The sequence below is a fragment of the Dermacentor albipictus genome, chromosome 4, assembly GCF_038994185.2.
Source record: "Dermacentor albipictus isolate Rhodes 1998 colony chromosome 4, USDA_Dalb.pri_finalv2, whole genome shotgun sequence".
NCBI lineage: Eukaryota > Metazoa > Arthropoda > Arachnida > Ixodida > Ixodidae > Dermacentor > Dermacentor albipictus.
In genome coordinates, this window is record NC_091824.1 from 162,744,588 (window position 1) to 162,759,681 (window position 15,094).

Below are 15,094 nucleotides of genomic sequence, written 5' to 3' on the forward strand. Positions count from 1 at the left end.
GTCTCTGGTAATCTGATTTGGGTCTAGGAAGGGGCGCTTAAACTCATCTTACTGTTAAGCATAGATGCAGCAACAAAGCTTTGAATGCTCACGCGTGATGCCGCGCCGTTTATATTGAAAACGCCAAGTTTCCCGCATACTCATTTTCATCGCCTGTACTCATATTTCTGATTTCGTACACCATCTGGACCATATCATTATCATCAGGAGCAGCAGTAGCCGTAGCAACAGCCCATTTTATGTCCACTGCAGGACGAAGTCCTCTCCTTGCGATCTCCAATTACCTCTGTCCTGCGCCAACCGATTCCAACTAGCACCCGCAAATTTCCCAATTTCGTCGCACTACCTAGGCTTCCCCCGTCCTCTACTGGGCTTCCCTTCTCATGGTACCCATTCTGTCACCCTAATAGTCCAACGGTTATCTAATGTGCGCGTTACATGACCTACTCAGAGCCATTTTTTTATCTTAATGTCTATTAGAATATCATCTATACGCGTTTGCTCTCTGATCCAAGCCGCTCTCTTTCTGTCTCTTAGGGTTATGCCTAGCATACTTCGTTCCATCGCTCTTTGCGCGGTCCTTAACTTGTTCTCAAGCTTCTTTGTCATTCTCCAAGTCTCTGCCCCATATGTCAGCACCGGTAAAGTGCACCGATTGTATACCTTTCTTTTCAATGATAACGGTAAGCTTCCAGTCAGGAGCTGACAATGTCTGCCGTATGCGGTCCAACCCATTTCTTTATGCTTCTATGAATTTCCTTCTCATGATCAGGGTTCCCTGTGATTCACTGACCAAGGTAAACGTGTTCTTTCACAGACTCTAGACCTGACTGGCGATCCTGAACTCTTGTTCCCTTGACCGGTTGTTCATTATTATCTTTGTCTTCTGCATATTAATCTTCAACCCCACTCTTATACTCTCTCTCTCTGTTAAGGTCCTCAATCATTTGTTGTATATCATCTGCAGTGTTGCTGAATAGAACAATGTCATCGGCGAACCGAAGGTTGCTAAGGTATTCGCCGTCGATGCTTACTCCTAAGCCTTCCCAGTTTAATAGCTTGAATACTTCTCCCAAGCACGCAGGGGAGAGATTGTGTCTCCTTAACGGACCCCTTTCTTCGTAGGTACCTGTATGTTGCTCCTTTTCTTGTGTAGAATTAAGGTAGCTGTGAAATCTCTGTAGATGTTTTCCAAGGTATTTACGTAAGCGGTCTGTACTCCTTTATTACGCAATGCCTCTGTGACTGCTGGTGTGTCTACTGAATCAAATACGTTTTCGTCATCTATGAAAGCCATATAGAGAGACTGATCGTACTCTGCTGATTTCTCGATTACCTGAGTGATGAGATGGATGTGATCGATTGTAGAGTATGGTTTCCCGAAACCTGACTGTTCCCTTGGTTGAATAAAGTCCAGTGTTCCATTATTCTATTGAAGATTATCTTGATGAATATTTTATATAATACTGGGAGTAAGCTAATAGGCCTCTAATTTTTCAATTTTTTGACGTGTCCCGTCTTAAAAACTAGAATAATGTTGGTATTCTTCCGGTTCTCTAGGACTCTTCAAGTTGGCAGACAGTTCAAATAGAGGGCCGCCAGTATTTCAAGCGTTATGTCTCCTCTATCTTTGATTAAATCGACTGTTATTCCATGTTTCCCTGGCGCTTCTTTTTTTTTTCATGTTTGGCAAGGCCCTTCCAACATCATCGCTAGTTATAGAAGGAATCTCTGTAAACTGTTCCTTACTACTTCGAAAGGAGGTATTTTGACGCATCTGGGTACTGTACAGGTCAGTATAGAATTATTCCGTTGCTGTTACTATACCTTAGAGATTGCTGATGATACTACCCTACTTATCGTTTAGTGCATACTGCTTGGTTTGTCCTATGCCAAGTTTCCTCCTCACTGATTTCAGGCTGCGTCCATTTTTTACGGCTTCTTCAGTCTTTCTCACGCTAGAATTTAGAATATCCCTTATTTTCGCCTTGTTGATAAGTTTTGACAGTTCCGCGAATTCTGTCTTATCTCTTGAGTTGGATAATTTCATTCCTTGTCGTTTCTTCATTAGGTCATTTGCTACTTGGGAGAGTTTGCCTATTTGTTGTGTCGCTTGTGGTTGGTAGTGGCGTTCACGAACGCATACTCCTACCGTATGGAAATGGCCGAGAGCCCGATGTGCGACTCCTGTGGGTGCGAAGAGACCATCGAGCACCTATTGTGTACCTGCCCTCGCTGCGATGTCCAACGCCTCTCTCTGCGGGCAACTTTACGCAGACTACACTCGAGACCGTTCACCGAGTCAAAGATACTCGGACCGTGGCCACAACCGTCACTGGCTCGAAAAGCGATTCGTGCACTAGTGCGGTACTTGAAGTGCACGGGCTTAAGAGACCGCTTATAGTGTCATTGTGTACGGTGTCCCTCCCACACGTACTCAGTGCTTACTCTCTCCCTTTCTTCCTCTTTCTATTCCCCTTTCCCCTACCTCCAGTGTAGGGTAGCAAACCGGATGCTGTTCTGGTTGACCTCCCTACCTTTCCTACCCTTGCTTTCTCTCTCTCTCTCTCTCTCTCTTGCCTATTGGTTGCCTTGGTGCCTTGCCTCCCACTTCAACTGCTGCCTCTGAAGCCAGCCTCGTTACGGTTTCATTCATTACCTCTATGTCATCATCATCTCTCTGTTCTGAGGCTGCATATTTGTTTGCAAGTGCCAGCCTAAATTTGTCTGCTTTTACCCTTACTGCCTGTAAGTTTACCTGTTTCTTCTTGACCAATTTTACTCTTTCTCTTTTCAAATTGAGGTGAATTCTAGTCCTCACTAACTTATGATCACTGCACCTTACCCTACCTATCACTTCTACATTCCTGCACTATGCTGGGATCGGCAGAAAGTATGAAATCAATTTCATTTCTTGTTTCACCATTAGGGCTTTTCCAGGTCCACTTTCTGTTGGCACGCTTCCTGAAAAAGGTGTTCATTATTCTCAGCTTATTCCTTTCTGAGAATTGTACCAGCATCTTTCCTCTAGCGTTTCTAGAATGGACCCCGTAGTTGCTAAGTGCTTGTTCACCCGCCTGCTCTTTCCCCACTTTTCCATTGAAGTCACCCATCGCTACAGTATACCGAGTTTGCACTTTTTCACCGCTAATTTAACATCTTCATAACACTGATCTACTTCCTCATCATCATGACTGGTTGTTGGAGCGCTGGTTATTGGAGCGTAGGCTTGTACTACCTTTAATTTATGCCTCGTAGTAAGCTTGATTACGACTACTTTTACCCTCTCATTATGCTGTAGAATTCGTCAATGTTGCCCGCTATGTCCTTATGGATTAGGAATCCTACCCCGTATTGCTTCTTATCTGGGAGACCTCCATAGCAGAGGATATGGCCGTTATTCAGGAATGTATGAGTGTCAACAGTTTTTTTTTAAGTCACTAAGGCCGATGATATCGCAAAAAATGTCTGACAGTTCCTCAAAGAGTCCTGCTAAACTAACCTCACTCGACAGAGTTCGGCAGTTAAAGGTTGGCCGGGGTGTTTCCATTGGCGGCCTGTCCGGACCCAGATATTCTTATCATCCGCTGCTGCGTTACAGGTGTGACCGCCGCCTTTGTCAGGCGCTCTGCAGCTGCTGCGGACTGAGGGCCATGGTTAAACTGCAGGAATCATCAGGGAGGTAGTGGCCGAATACTGCACCAGGGAGGCCAATTCCTGTTTTGATTAGGGAGTGTCTTTGTTGAAGCTTTCTTTGGTTTTCCTTGGATTAATATAGCCCCACTCGCTCTCGGCATCTTTTGCCGGTGTCAGGCGTCACTCCAAGCCTGCAAATGTGGTACACTGAAGGACGTCAAATTCAACCGAGACAAATGTTTTTCGATAAGTGTGCCTTAATTTACTTTTCACCAATACATTGCTCGGCGCATCGGAACAGCCGACAGTGCCACCTGTGACAATTTCAGCAGCGAAGAACCCATATAACATGTCCTTTGTTATTGTTCCAGCTAGACTGCTGAGAGACTGTCGTTTGTGCCAGTGCTGGCATGCCTCGGCCACCCGCCACTTTCCGAGCAGGTGATCTTGGCGTACCCGTTTATACTACGCTCTAACCCGAACGCGGCGAAGGTGCTACTGAAGTTCCGTCGTTTAGGTGACGTAGTTTAATGACTGTAACACATCCGAGTTTTCTTTTACGTGTGTGCATGTTCCCATGCTTCTCCTTCTCTCTCTTTCAGCTTTATGTGTCCTCTTACCCCTTCTCTGCCAGACAGCAAACTGGATTGCTGTCTTCGAGTTAACGTCGCTACCTTTCACTTTTTGTTTTTCTCTCTTGCTTTTGGCATTGGAGTGCTCAATGCTGAAATCATGTTCTGACAGCTGTTACCTTTGCTAGAAATGTGGCTACAAGTTATGCTCTTTAGTCGTGATCAACTGATAAAATTTTGCTACATCGGGATGCTGCATGTACGAAAGCTGCGCTCGGAACATTCAAGAGATCTTCATAGTGGGACATAGTTGAAGCTTTACTTGAGAATGAGAGACAGAGAGAGAAAGAGTTTAATGGAAACTGAGTATGTCAGCCACAGGGCTTGCTACATCACATCACATGTCCGAGACACATGAAAGGGCAGAGAATAAAGAGGCGGAGAAGACCGAAGAAAAACTAAAAATAAATAAACAAACCAAGCCCAGATTACTCATGAAGAGAGAGAGAAAACAAGGATATGAAAGGCAAGGAGGTCAACCAGAAGAGCATCCAGTTTGCTACCCTACACTGGGGGTGGGGGAAAGTGGAATAGAAAGAGGAAAAATTGAGAGAGTAAGCGCTGAGTGCGTGTGGGAGGGACGCTACACAGGGACACTATAAACGGTCTCTTAAGCCGGTGCACTTCAAGTATTGCACTAGTACACGAATCGCTTTTCGAGCCAGTGACGAGTGTGGCCATAGTCCGAGTATCTTTGACTCGGTGAACGGTCTCGAGTCCGGTCGGTGTAAAGTTGCCCTCAGAGGGAGGCGTTGTACGTCGTAGCGAGGACATGTACACAATAGGTGCTCGATGGTTTCCTCGCACCCACAGGAGCCGCACATTGGGCTCTCGGCCATTCCCAAACGACAGGAGTATGCGTTCGTGACCGCCACTCCCAGCCACAAGCGGCACAGCAAGCTTGTTTCGCCGCTGGAAAGGCTAGATGGCAGTTGTACCGTAACTTGGGGTCCAGTTTATGTAATCGGCAACTGAAGGCACTTGAACTCCCTAGATCTTGTGACTTCTTGCGTGCAAGTAGGCGAAGTGCCCGGGCAGCGTTCAAAGAATGTCAAGGATCTGACGGCCGTAAGTAGAACAGCAGTGGCTTCGTCTCTCGCATTGCGTTTCCACGGACTTTTGCGCCAGGGCCCTAATATTATGGCATGTATTAATGCATAAACCAACCAATATTCAATAAGTTAAACCTGTTATTTTGACCCATCTGAGGTGACGACTCTCAACAGGACGTTTAGCCTGACGATCAATACCAGCATTTGCTCCACCCGAACGCCTCTTACAACATCACTGTGGTGTTTCACCGCATGTTCATCAAAGTGGAAGGCCCTTTTTAGAGCGCAGCTCTTTGGCGTCCGTTCTAGCTTTTCGCGTCGCCGTCGGCCTCGCCGTAACCAAGGTCATCATCCGCACTCCTGTTGCCACCTCTCTCGCGCGGCGTGAGTCTTGCTTTCCCCTTGTCCTCCAAAGCCGGATCACGTGTTCTCGCCTGTCCTCTCGCCCCCTTCCTTGTGCCGTTGCGGTGACTCGCCGCTACTGTCCACTCCGCCCTCGCAATCCCTTCTCCTGCTGCCGCGGCACTGCCGCGGTGCCGTCGGTGGGTTCTCCTTGTCGCATCGCGCGTGATCCACGGCTCGCCGCTCCTCCGTCACCGCGTCGCGTGGCTGTACGGCTCTCAGCCGTGTCTCTCGCTTCGCCGTTTGCGGGGCGCGTTCGTCAGTGGCATTGGTCGCATCTGGCAGTGCTTGCGTCTGGCTGTCCTTCTCCCTCCTCCACTCTTGGCTTATACCTCCCCCTACCTGGTTCAGTGCCATTGCGGTGACTCGAAAGACAGTTATAGCGTTTCGTTCCCTTACTTCTACTTGCCACCCCCACCTAGTGCGGCCACATTGTAGCCCGTCTGTGGGTGAATGAGTGTTGTGACCTCTACTCAATACCCCTGTTCTCCACCCATTTCATAATCACACCTCAGAAGAAACATTAAAACATTGAATAATAATGGCTAATCGCGGCCGCCCCCATCTTCGCGGCGGTGACCCACTATAATATGGCGCGAACGCGCGTCGCCGAGCGCCGGCTCGGTAGTGGCGGGTCGTGGTGTGTGCTGCCCAATCCGAAACGCAGAACCGCCTCCATTCGGCAGTGCGTGTTCTGTATGCGGTTGCCTGCTGTTGAAATAAGGCAGCAGCTGCGCTCAAAGGTCGCATTACCAAGAAGCGTAATCGCCAGCCAATTTTTTTCAGGTTCTTGAGAAGAGCGTCTCTTTCATTTCGATATTTCGGACATGGCCACAGAAAGTGTTCAATGTTCGCTGTCTCGTCGCATGCCGTGCAGTTCGGAGAAGTGACACGCCCCGTCTTAAATAACCATGCTGGTGCACGAGCATATCCTGCCCATATTCTATATAGAAGTGACGTTTCCTCTCGACGAAATCTCTTCATTACGCAGGGCATATGTGGTGGAAACCAAAATGACTCAAAGCGATTACGAATTTCAGGCTTTTTCAACTTGATCACTATTTGAGGCCTTGATTGAAGGAGTATGATAGAGCGTTACGTATGTCAGAACATCAGCTTTCTCATTGGCAGCAATATTAATGTGGCAATAAATCCACTGAAACTTTACTGCGAAGCCTTTGTTGTCGAGTTCTTTCACGAGGGCGTGAAAGAACTCGAATTCGCGCTGCAATTGGACGGTAGAGTTGTCGCAATGCATCCTTTGAGCCCGTAAGGAGGGCGACATTCCGTAGAGGCAAAATCTTTAGTTTGCGTAGAGCAGTAGCTATAGCCGCGCATTTCACAACTGTCGACGGGGCCATACAGTCCAGACGGGCAGACCATGCATATCTCCAAGAGGGAATATAGAATTTAGAAAAAAGACACGCATTAAATTATGGAGTTTTCGTGCCAAAACCACGATCTCATATTGAGGCACGCCGTAGTGGGGGACTCCGGAAATTTGGATCACCTGGGGTTCTTTAACGTGCGCCTAAATCTAAGTACACTGGTGTTTTCGCATTTCGCCCCCACTGAAATGCGGCCGCCTTGGCCGGGATTTGATCCCGCGAACTCGTGCTTAGCAGCCCAACGCCATAGCGAATAAGCAACCATTGCGGGTAGGAAATATAGCATGCAGCTACGCAGCGGTCTTCGTCCACTTTGGCAGGCCTATTTGCGCAAGGTTGCAGGTGATTCGGGTAAGTCATGGTCAAATGCTCCAGAAGTAGTGGTTTGGCTTCTGCAGTTTGGAGCTCTTTGACTGCAATCGTGGTACACTTAAGTTGCGTGGAGTGCACACGATGCGTGTGCACACGTTGCACACGTGTGCAACGTAGTGCACACATTGCGTGTGCACACATGCACACGATCACTGTCGTCCGCAGCACAAGATAACAATTAAAACTTGCCAGTTCTACCGTCACTCGTGCAGGTTTGTTGTTCATAAGAATTGCAACAATGCATTAGCAGCCCTCTGCTGCTACGGCTTGTTAGGTCACTATCCCAAAATAATTTGTGCTGATAATGGTTTGTCATTGATCGATTCTCCGTAGCGTAGTCGCAAACGATTGTTTCTGTGTACATTATCAAGGACACTCATGCGAAATATGTTGAACAGTTCCCTCGCAACTACAGTTATCCCAAGCAGCGTTATCGGCCATGCCGATACGGAAGGCAAAACAATTTGCGAAGGATTATCCCTAGCCATAGCCTATACAAAGCGGCGTCGCATCGCATCGGTGGAGTTTCGGTGGGATGCAAAGTCGGTGCACTTCGCGCGGTGCAGCCGGTTGCTTTGCAAAGTTCTTGTGTGCCACGCAACGAGCTGGATGTCTTGTTCATCACGCGAAGCATTCTAGCTTCACCTGAACGTGAAAACTGGATGAATTCTTGAATGTTGTCTTCAAAAGCTGTTCAAACAGCATTATCGGCGTGCTCGTTACCCATTTTGCCGAAGTGACTAGGAATTTCTTGAAAGATGAAGTGATGCTCTTTCTTGATCGATGTATGATTAACATCTCTGTTATCGAACACCAGGTGTTGGTATGGCCTGCGCCGCAGCGCTGGCGGTAACGGAAGCACGTCAGCAAGTATGTGTATAGCAAAACGGCGCCAAAATAGAAAAAAAACGGTTGGAAAAGCAGATATACACTCAGTGCCGCTCAGCGTTTGATTGAAGAGAAGAAAGTCGATCGGCGTCAGTTTAGTCATGAGCACGCCGTGTCTCTAAATAAACGCAAATATTTCGCGATTCTGTAGCTTCATTCGCACTTATGCACTCTGAAATAATTGACTACTTAGCCAGAGATATGAAGTTTACGTCACTTTTTACTGACAAAAAAAGAAAACAAGAAAACATAAAAGCTTGACAGCGTTTGTGCGGCGTTTCACCAAATGGTCTTTAGGTGAAACATGCCTTCAGCTTGCACCTTGTATTACTGGCCTCGTTTACAACGTATGCCGTTCTCTTGCGGTAAAGTCTGTATTGGCAGCACTGAATGTTATATTAGCATCTACCCGAACAGCACTCATCACTAACCTAGACATCATTTAAGACTTCATCGTCGCTTGTACCGCAAAGCACCAAATTTTGACAACGCCTCCATTATCACGGCAAGCACGGGTCAAGAGATCCATGTAATCGCGGAGGCGTGTCATACCCAGAGACGCGCGCAGACGTGTAAATGAGTCCTCCATTTCCCTAAGAGACGGTGAGTGCTGTGATCCCCATCATACTTAACCGCATATCTTGTTATCTATTATGTGCTTTGCACTAGCCTTTGTCATTTTTTTTTAGTTTTGGCGGATTTCGTTCTGTCTTTCTCATTACATTTGTTCACATTATTCCAATAGAACTTCAGCAGAAAGGGTGCGGTCGGGTCTTTCCTTCTTTTTTCATCCATTTCAGTTCTTGCGTTGCTATGCTGTGAAACTATTCCAACTCGCCCAGTTCCATGTTCTTGCGTTTTGGGCGTCTTTTACGCGTATTAACGTTGCTCTGTATTCTTTCTCTTGATTTCTTGCAGCAAAGGAGCGCACCGATGGAAGGGGCTTGCTTTTCAATGGTGAGATCAACAGCTTTAGGTTAGCTGTATTTTTCATACGTGTGCAGGCATCGTGCAGCTTCGGTTGTAGCCTGTGAAGTGAACTATCTGTTTCAATTTGTTCTGCTCTTTTGCAACACTTAAGCAAACCATTTAGCTCATTATCTACTGTGTAGTTGCTGTGCTCGTCGTCATTACTTTTGCCGCTGTCCTCAATAACGCCTATACTGAGCACGTCTGTGTGTTAATAAATTATAGAGCTTTATGAAGCAAAATCAGGGTAATTTAATAGTTCAAATGCCATTCCAAAACCTAGAGAGCCTGAGAACATTAAAAATATTTGATGCGGTGGTAATAAGGAGAAGAGATATAAAGCTTTTGTACAGCTAAAGTTAATAATGTACGCGTATAATAATACAAGCTGCGCCATGAAGTTTCCAGTACGAGGATCTATGTAGCGGTAGCGCCGGGTACTGTACATCTTTATGGAATTAGAGAAACTGCTGAGAAAATGAGATCATTAAAAGACACAAATAAATTTATTAACGTAAATGAGATCAATAAATGAGGCACATAAGTTTCGTAACATTTTTTCAGCACCTAAACGGCGGCCTAACGAAAGAATCACAGACCCGTTCTGTGTATTTTGCTCAGTGCACGCTATATGCTGCACTTGCTGACATCCATTTTTTTTCCTGTAAAGCCAACAACATTGGTGATTTTTGTTTTGTCATACTTGAGAATAAAACCTGAAATATGGCGTGAGTGCTCTCAATGCCTAAAATAGTGTCGTGGCGACCTGAAAACTAGGTGCTTATTCGAGGATTGGTGATCGCTTGGTATTGTTTGATATTTGAGTGAAGCTGTATATGACTGCCGATTCGTCCGACCGTCCGTCTGTAGGTTGAAAACTCCTCCGGCGCAACCTCATGCGCATGCGCGAAAGGAAAGAGAGAAAGAGAGGCATACGATTGGCTGCGCCAGTAGTTACGTCGTCGCTCTCCGTCGCAACCGAGCGCGCGCAGCAGTTTCTCTCCGGCTCCAAAATGGGTAGGCCACGCGCCATACGTGCTCCTGAGTAGCAGGCAGCTTTCAATCAGCAACGCCGCTGCCAGAACCGGGAACGAGCTCGTCTACGCCATAACGATGCTTCAACAGGGGCACAAGAACAGGCTCGTGCAGCCTAGCGGAAGCAGTGACTTGGTACCGAAGATTTGGCAGCCTACCAAGCCGTGGTTTAATGAACCGTCGGAATTACCCCGTGATAAACACCGGGGCCGCACGTTTTGGCTTTGCTGGTTAACCATCTGTACGGACTGTTTGCGCGGTGATTTTCTTACAAAAATGAGAAAGAAGAAACTGGAATACGGTACAAGAAAAAAGTTAATTTTGAGTTGCTTGACCATTTGTGCTCGCACCATAACCGAGACGAAATCGATTTGTTGCAAGCTGTTATAAGGCGACACGTTTTCGTTTTTATCTGGTAGCTGAATCCGCTTTCGCGAGACCGGTTTCTCACCGATTTCTTAAAACTGAAAGTTACAGAAAAAAGTGCAGCAGCAGGTTCGCTGTCTGGCCTCGCGAATCGCGTGCGTCGGTGAGTCGCAATCTTCGCAGGTATTCGTTCGTTTACGACGAGAGCCACGGTCGTCGCAATCAGCGCAACGACATGCACGCGCGGGTTCGACGAGCTTAAAGCCACGGATAAGGAGCCGCCACCTTGGCTGCCTCTTTACCGACCCTTCGTGCCGCGACGAGCAGTAAAACTCCGCTCGCGATCTCCTTCCCCGGGCTTGCGCATTGCGCTCTTGCTGCTGCTTTCACCGCAGCCAGTTTAGAGCCGCCTGCCGTTGAAGGCCGTCTGCGCGAACACTCCTGCGCTTGTTTCGCCAAAATGATTGAAAACAAAGGAGCTACCTTTCTTCAGGAAGACCTTATCGGACGTGCACAAATACTGTGTGGAAAAGTGAGACGCAAATGTTAAAGATAACATGGCCACAGGACCACGAAATGTACGTTGCGAAACGGCAGCCAAGTGGAGCGTTATATAGAAGCTTTTCCGCAGAGAAAACAGGCGCAGAAGAATTTGCCCTTAAACCGGATCCGCGAGGACATTCTTTTATTGTTGCTTTTACCTGCAGTCAGCGCCCGGTTGCCTGTACCCCATTTGCTGTTAAATGTTCCATTAGTTCACAAAAAAGAGAAAGAAAGATTTCCTATATTGAAGTTTCACTGCGTAACTTGTCGTAGCATACCACATTTTGTCGCGAGCTTGCCCAGTAAGCCAGCCACTTAAGAAAAGATTTCTCATTCATTTGGTCGACCATTGTGATATTCCATTGCTTGATAAAACCCTCTCATATGAGATGTCGGTTCCCAGTACAAATACAGATAGGTGGCAATCCTCCAGATAAAAAAAAAATTCGGCAGAGACACTTCAGGCAGCTTACCTGTGGGAATGCGAAAACATTATAGTCGCTTTGGTGAAATATTATTCTTTCTGCGCGTTCCTTGTCCGCGCAAGCTCTCGCCTGCATTTTAACTGCGCCTCGGTAAGGCCAAATGAAACAAAATGACAGAGAGCTGAGCCAGTTGGTAAGGATTCGTAATGCAAAAAATGGTAAGGCGTGCAGACACGGACAAAAGAGAAGAGAAGAAGCATTCGTATTGTCTGCTTCTCTTGCATCCGTGTCTGCACGCCTTACCCTGTTTTTAATTATGAAGCCAAATGAAAAACGCGCCTAGCGCCTCAACGCCTTCGCTTGCCCGCGACGAGTTCATAATTCGGAAGACTGCTCAGCGGCACTCATTTGGACATTAATGCTTTTTATTATTGCGATAGCAATTATATGGAAACTCCAGGCGCATTTCTGCCGTCGCCGTGAGGTTCCGTATGATTGAAAGCTTGCGAGGGTGAGCTGGCGAACGCGGGTCAATCTCGCGTGCGCGAGCGAGGAATGCGGCCCGGGTGCGTGCCTTCTTCTGTGGCTCGCGAGGCAGGAGGGCGAGGCGAGGGACGAGTGGAGTTCTTTTCCGGCGGCTGCTACGGTTCCTCGATGTCCTCCTCGCCCGCCGTCCCTGCAGCGTTTACCGCGGCGTCTACTACGGCGTTGGCCACGCGAATCTCGGACGCCTTAGCAGAGACCTTTGGCGAACGCCGTAGGGACGCGTTGCCGGCGCTCGCGTGTCTTGTGTGCGGTCTGCGACTTGCTCATCCTCTTCTTCAAAGCGATCTGCGATATTTGCATAGTGCACGTAGTACCGGTAGCTTCGTATGCGATGTGCTTTCGACGTTTCGTACGCGTTTAAGCGACAGATGCACGGAGGTCAATTGGCTTGTGGCTGCTGCCGCTATACCTAGCTCCAGCGTTTCAACAGACACTTTTAGCTGTCATCGAGCGATGTGTGTTCATGTTTACCTGTGCGCGCGTGACACCGTGCTGACACGTTGACGGGCTAGTTGGTTTGAATTCATGATAGAATGTGTAAGCTTGTCTGAACAAGGACGTCGAAAGACGCAGACCCACAAAGACAGTGCTCTCTCCGTGTGTCTCTTTATTTCCACGCCCTCGTTGAGTCAGGTTTACATATTCTATCATTTGTTAATTTAGTTAGTAAGGGAATGTTTAGAAGTTTGTACGGCCGCTAAAACTATTATCCTTGCCTCGTACATCTATCCACTAATTTGCTATCGCACTCGGTGCTTCAGCCTTTCCGGTGGAACTGCGAATTTTTTTATGCTCATTTTATACACTCATGACGTGGCGCCACCTCCTACCCATTGGATGCGTCGTCACGTGCCCAATGATGAACGCACTAGGCACACATTTAGCCAACCAGAACCGTCGAACCGTCGTGGCGACCGGTAAGCGTGCTCGTCTTGCACTCCGGGGGCCCGGGTTGATTCCCACCCAGACCGACATTTACCTACTCTTCTTTGCAAATGCGCTAATTTGTTTACAGGAATTGAAGCATGCCTGAAGCATTTGATCTCAATTCGAGTATTTTTTATACGGTTTCGCTCTTTGCAGCCGGTATTTTAGGTACCATCATTTGGTCACGCCGCCGACTACAACGCCGGATTTTCGCTTAATAGCATTAAAATAATAAGTAAACTTCATCATCCGGTGACCGCAAATCTGTTGAGAAACTTTCACTCTTGGAAGGCGTTGGTCGACCCGTTTTGGCGTGATTTTCTATTTCTATTGCTTCGACAATTTCTTGCCCTATCTATTTGCTGGCTGTCCTAACACACGCGGTGATGTCGGAAGCTATAAACTCAGTCCTATTTTGTTGTTGTTTTTTTTCTATTTCCGAAGTACGTTGGTAATTAGTGTCTTGTATTTATTTCTTTCAATCTGACGTACCTTTCTTTATGGTAATTTAATATTTATTGCAAACAAACGCACCCTGATTTCCGTCATGTTAGCACGCAAAACACTCATTTTCGTTCTCGTTTATATAATAGAATTTTTAAAAATTCTATTTGAAAGAAAGCACAATTCTACTCCTTGAGCTGTATTACTCGAAATATTACCCAGTATTTGCAAGAGAAACATAAATGCGCAGTTGGCTGAAACTATTTGCCAGAATTTCACTAGAAAGCTTCCTAACTAGTTAATTTGCCCTACATATTGCAATCTAAGGGTCGTACCACTTGATTAGAAAGGCATACCAACTTGGTAGCCCAGTGGCTATTGCGTTGAGCTGCTGAGCTTGAGGTCACTGGTTCTATTCTGACCGCGGCGGCCGCACTCCGATGAGGGCGGAATACAGAAACGCACGTGTACTTACATTTCCGTGTGCGTTAAAAAATCCCAGATGGTAAATATTAATCTGATTTTTTCAGCTTGATTATGACAAACGTTTCAAGTATGTGTCCCCAAGTTGTACGACAATATGTCCTCTATACCGACAAGAGAAGTAACATTGCGATTCAAGACGTCACATGTCACGACGTCCACGGCTGCAGAACTTACGGCTGTGTGCAGTGCACTTTAATTTGTTGACACAGAGAGTCCTGGTACGTGGGCCGTGCTTTCCGACTCGAGACCGGCTTTACACAGCATGCAGTCAATTCTCAGACGTGAAGCTCACGAAGAGCTAACACACGAAATCGTCAAACTTCATCACGACGTCAAACAGAAAGGCCACGAAATTATATTCCAGTGGTTGCCTGGCAACTGCGGAATCAGTGGAAATGATAAAGCAGGAAAGACTGCCCGAGAGTCACATCAAGCACAACAGAGGATTCCCATTCCTCCTTCCAGGACAAACGCTGCAAGCCAGCTCCGTCACCTGGCACGCAAGCTCTCTTTAATAGATTGCAACACCCCAGATATAAGGAGCACGGGGTTCTGCGAACTGAACCCTTTGCTCCAACTCCGACCTCCACCTGGGCTTCACCGACGTGAGGCATCGCTTCTATACCGGCTGTGGTTGGGAGTGGATTTCAAGAAGGGGTACACTACTTTGTTTGGAATGACGGACCGTGCTGCATGAGACGTTTGCGGCGTGGAAGAGAACATATTGAACGCTTATTGTGCCATTGTAATCGATTTCAGTCGGAAAGACAAACATTACCTATTGTATTGCGATGACTCGACAATCCGCCGTTGTCTGTGCAGGTGCTACTTGAAGACCGTCCCCATCGCTTGTCGGCTCATAAAGCTATAAAGGCACTTTTGCCTTTCTTGAGGGTGACTGGCCTATGTGAACGCCTTTGACTCGCTCGGGCCCACCGCGTGCGTGCGTGAGCTCACCGCGGTTTTCCTCCCCATCGCTTCCC

The 15,094-nt window shown here is 47.2% G+C and overlaps 1 protein-coding gene and 1 long non-coding RNA gene across 6 annotated transcripts in view; one reads left to right on the forward strand and one right to left on the reverse strand.

The window, feature by feature from the left end:
* The window catches only part of LOC135899974 (irregular chiasm C-roughest protein-like), an 872,345-nt gene that overhangs the window by 236,328 nt on the left and 620,923 nt on the right, over positions 1–15,094 (forward strand). For 4 of the 5 annotated variants that reach the window (XM_065429388.2, XM_065429389.2, XM_065429392.2 and 1 more), the window contains one exon: positions 9,289–9,327. The exons of the other annotated variant lie outside the window; for it this stretch is intronic. The gene's annotated coding sequence lies outside the window, so the exon portion shown is untranslated. The remainder of the gene's footprint in view (positions 1–9,288; positions 9,328–15,094) is intronic. 5 annotated transcript variants of the gene reach the window in all.
* Positions 1–15,094, reverse strand: part of LOC135899977 (uncharacterized) — a 322,265-nt gene that overhangs the window by 56,844 nt on the left and 250,327 nt on the right. The window lies entirely within an intron of this gene.